At 47.0% G+C, this 5,000-nt stretch overlaps 1 non-coding gene across 1 annotated transcript in view; it reads right to left on the bottom strand.

The window, feature by feature from the left end:
- LOC125500874 overlaps positions 1 to 1,692 on the bottom strand; it is a 1,914-nt gene extending 222 nt beyond the window's left edge. Inside the window, exon 1 of the ribosomal RNA XR_007278336.1 lies at positions 1 to 1,692. This exon is cut by the window's left edge and continues 222 nt beyond it. This is a non-coding gene — a ribosomal RNA (small subunit ribosomal RNA).
- Between the last annotated feature and the right edge of the window lie 3,308 nt (positions 1,693 to 5,000).

Below are 5,000 nucleotides of genomic sequence, written 5' to 3'. Positions count from 1 at the left end.
GAATTCCTCGTTCATGGGGAATAATTGCAAGCCCCAATCCCTAGCACGAAGGAGGTTCAGCGGGTTACCCGGGCCTTTCGGCCAGGGAAGACACGCTGGTTCCTTCAGTGTAGCGCGCGTGCGGCCCAGAACATCTAAGGGCATCACAGACCTGTTATTGCTCAATCTCGTGCGGCTAGAAGCCGCCTGTCCCTCTAAGAAGATTTATTTGTACGCCGGTAGTAAAAACCTCCCGACCGAAGCCGGGGGCCTTCGAGATACCGGAAAGTACGCCTATTTAGCAGGCTAGAGTCTCGTTCGTTATCGGAATTAACCAGACAAATCGCTCCACCAACTAAGAACGGCCATGCACCACCACCCACCGAATCAAGAAAGAGCTCTCAATCTGTCAATCCTTCCGGTGTCCGGGCCTGGTGAGGTTTCCCGTGTTGAGTCAAATTAAGCCGCAGGCTCCACTCCTGGTGGTGCCCTTCCGTCAATTCCTTTAAGTTTCAGCTTTGCAACCATACTTCCCCCGGAACCCAAAAGCTTTGGTTTCCCGGAAGCTGCCCGCCGAGTCATCGGAGGAACTTCGGCGGATCGCTAGCTGGCATCGTTTATGGTTAGAACTAGGGCGGTATCTGATCGCCTTCGAACCTCTAACTTTCGTTCTTGATTAAAGAAAACATTTTTGGCAAATGCTTTCGCTTCTGTCCGTCTTGCGACGATCCAAGAATTTCACCTCTAACGTCGCAATACGAATGCCCCCATCTGTTCCTATTAATCATTACCTCGGGGTTCCGAAAACCAACAAAATAGAACCGAGGTCCTATTCCATTATTCCATGCACACAGTATTCAGGCGAAAATAGCCTGCTTTAAGCACTCTAATTTGTTCAAAGTAAACGTACCGGCCCACCTCGACACTCAATGAAGAGCACCGCGATGGGATATTAGTTGGGCCGCCCCGAAAGGCTAAGCCCACCGGTAGGACGTCCCACAATCATGCCAGTTAAACACCGCGAGCGGTGAACCGACAGCGTGGGACACAGATTCAACTACGAGCTTTTTAACCGCAACAACTTTAATATACGCTATTGGAGCTGGAATTACCGCGGCTGCTGGCACCAGACTTGCCCTCCAATTGATCCTCGTTAAAGGATTTAAAGTGTACTCATTCCGATTACGGGGCCTCGGATGAGTCCCGTATCGTTATTTTTCGTCACTACCTCCCCGTGCCGGGAGTGGGTAATTTGCGCGCCTGCTGCCTTCCTTGGATGTGGTAGCCGTTTCTCAGGCTCCCTCTCCGGAATCGAACCCTGATTCCCCGTTACCCGTTACAACCATGGTAGGCGCAGAACCTACCATCGACAGTTGATAAGGCAGACATTTGAAAGATGCGTCGCCGGTACCAAGACCGTGCGATCAGCCCAAAGTTATTCAGAGTCACCAAAGTAAACGGCGGACAGGACGAACCCGCCACCGATTGGTTTTGATCTAATAAAAGCATTCCTCCCATCTCTGGTCGGAACTCTGTTTGCATGTATTAGCTCTAGAATTACCACAGTTATCCAAGTAAATGTGGGTACGATCTAAGAAACCATAACTGATTTAATGAGCCATTCGCGGTTTCACCTTAATATGGCTTGCACTGAGACATGCATGGCTTAATCTTTGAGACAAGCATATGACTACTGGCAGGATCAACCAGGGAGCTTTGTGTTATTGGTAGCTCTTTTCGTGTGTTGCCCCATGCCGCCGAGTCTTTGCCCGGTCGGCCACACGTTTTAATATAATATGTATATCTGGTACCGCACAACTTGTGTACGCGTACTAGCGCTCAGAGCGCTCTGTTCGACTTTGTGTTTCCTCGGGTGAAGACAATTTTTGTCGACTCCCCGGTGCAAATCGTTCGAATTATCCTTCTCGTATCCTTCGGCTAGATTGCAAGCGTCGGGAGTACGATTGGAAATCAATGTGTACCGTCTGCGAACAGACTGTGATACGCACGGAATGTGGCGAGTTGATGCCTCTGTTCGACTGCTTCCCTCGACTTGCGAGAGAAGACTTTCTGGTCACCGCATAAAGGGCCATTCGGTCTTAGACACCGACCCGCGGTTATGTAGTGTCGACGATTCAAATTGAATCATATTTTCTAGACGGAGCGAAGAACTCGCCCCTGCGAAACGTGAGCGCTCGGAAAAACTTTGAACTCGTGAGAGTGGTTCTTACCGGAACGAAACGAACGCCTGTGGTGCGAATCTCCGCTCAGACGAAAAATTTTCAAAATTCGAAAAAAATTTTTGTCTGCGTGTTCGTGACACGGTGAGGACGAAACCATAGCCCCGACAACAAACCCGCAAAGGAATGTCGAGATACGGGCCGAAACAAGTCGAAAGTTCCGAAACCCGAGGACTAGGTGCCGACCGACCGGTCGAGACCGCTCGGTGCATGAAGTATCAACGGTGCCGCTCGGACGTCGGAGCCGGCCGGTCATAACACGTGTTCCTTATGGGGCAAAACAGCAACGCGACCTGAAAAATTTGGCAGTACGTTGGAACTTAGTTCCATGCGAGAATCGTTGGGACTTTGAAAATTTTTCGATCCAACGAGTGATGCGCGACTCTTTCGGACTTTGAAAATTTTTCGTTCCAACGAGTGATGCGCGACTCTTTCGGACTTTGAAAATTTTTCGATCCAACGAGTGATGCGCGACTCTTTCGGACTTTGAAAATTTTTCGTTCCAACGAGTGATGCGCGACTCTTTCGGACTTTGAAAATTTTTCGATCCAACGAGTGATGCGCGACTCTATCGGACTTTGAAAATTTTTCGATCCAACGAGTGATGCGCGACTCTTTCGGACTTTGAAAATTTTTCGATCCAACGAGTGATGCGCGACTCTTTCGGACTTTGAAAATTTTTCGATCCAACGAGTGATGCGCGACTCTTTCGGACTTTGAAAATTTTTCGATCCAACGAGTGATGCGCGACTCTTTCGGACTTTGAAAATTTTTCGATCCAACGAGTGATGCGCGACTCTTTCGGACTTTGAAAATTTTTCGATCCAACGAGTGATGCGCGACTCTTTCGGACTTTGAAAATTTTTCGTTCCAACGAGTGATGCGCGACTCTTTCGGACTTTGAAAATTTTTCGATCCAACGAGTGATGCGCGACTCTTTCGGACTTTGAAAATTTTTCGATCCAACGAGTGATGCGCGACTCTATCGGACTTTGAAAATTTTTCGATCCAACGAGTGATGCGCGACTCTTTCGGACTTTGAAAATTTTTCGATCCAACGAGTGATGCGCGACTCTTTCGGACTTTGAAAATTTTTCGATCCAACGAGTGATGCGCGACTCTTTCGGACTTTGAAAATTTTTCGATCCAACGAGTGATGCGCGACTCTTTCGGACTTTGAAAATTTTTCGATCCAACGAGTGATGCGCGACTCTTTCGGACTTTGAAAATTTTTCGTTCCAACGAGTGATGCGCGACTCTTTCGGACTTTGAAAATTTTTCGATCCAACGAGTGATGCGCGACTCTATCGGACTTTGAAAATTTTTCGATCCAACGAGTGATGCGCGACTCTTTCGGACTTTGAAAATTTTTCGATCCAACGAGTGATGCGCGACTCTTTCGGACTTTGAAAATTTTTCGATCCAACGAGTGATGCGCGACTCTTTCGGACTTTGAAAATTTTTCGATCCAACGAGTGATGCGCGACTCTTTCGGACTTTGAAAATTTTTCGTTCCAACGAGTGATGCGCGACTCTATCGGACTTTGAAAATTTTTCGATCCAACGAGTGATGCGCGACTCTTTCGGACTTTGAAAATTTTTCGATCCAACGAGTGATGCGCGACTCTTTCGGACTTTGAAAATTTTTCGATCCAACGAGTGATGCGCGACTCTTTCGGACTTTGAAAATTTTTCGATCCAACGAGTGATGCGCGACTCTTTCGGACTTTGAAAATTTTTCGTTCCAACGAGTGATGCGCGACTCTTTCGGACTTTGAAAATTTTTCGTTCCAACGAGTGATGCGCGACTCTTTCGGACTTTGAAAATTTTTCGTTCCAACGAGTGATGCGCGACTCTTTCGGACTTTGAAAATTTTTCGTTCCAACGAGTGATGCGCGACTCTTTCGGACTTTGAAAATTTTTCGATCCAACGAGTGATGCGCGACTCTTTCGGACTTTGAAAATTTTTCGATCCAACGAGTGATGCGCGAATCTTTCGGACTTTGAAAATTTTTCGATCCAACGAGTGATGCGCGACTCTTTCGGACTTTGAAAATTTTTCGATCCAACGAGTGATGCGCGACTCTCGCGGACTTTGAAAATTTTTCGATCCAACGAGTGATGCGCGACTCTTGCGGACTTTGAAAATTTTTCGATCCAACGAGTGATGCGCGACTCTTTCGGACTTTGAAAATTTTTCGATCCAACGAGTGATGCGCGACTCTTTCGGACTTTGAAAATTTTTCGATCCAACGAGTGATGCGCGACTCTTTCGGACTTTGAAAATTTTTCGTTCCAACGAGTGATGCGCGACTCTTTCGGACTTTGAAAATTTTTCGATCCAACGAGTGATGCGCGACTCTATCGGACTTTGAAAATTTTTCGATCCAACGAGTGATGCGCGACTCTTTCGGACTTTGAAAATTTTTCGATCCAACGAGTGATGCGCGACTCTTTCGGACTTTGAAAATTTTTCGTTCCAACGAGTGATGCGCGACTCTTTCGGACTTTGAAAATTTTTCGATCCAACGAGTGATGCGCGACTCTTTCGGACTTTGAAAATTTTTCGTTCCAACGAGTGATGCGCGACTCTTTCGGACTTTGAAAATTTTTCGTTCCAACGAGTGATGCGCGACTCTTTCGGACTTTGAAAATTTTTCGTTCCAACGAGTGATGCGCGACTCTTTCGGACTTTGAAAATTTTTCGATCCAACGAGTGATGCGCGACTCTTTCGGACTTTGAAAATTTTTCGATCCAACGAGTGATGCGCGACTCTTTC

This window comes from Athalia rosae, chromosome 4 (assembly GCF_917208135.1).
Source record: "Athalia rosae chromosome 4, iyAthRosa1.1, whole genome shotgun sequence".
In the NCBI taxonomy this organism is placed as follows: Eukaryota; Metazoa; Arthropoda; class Insecta; order Hymenoptera; family Athaliidae; genus Athalia; species Athalia rosae.
This window is presented reverse-complemented; position numbering and strand designations above follow the sequence as displayed.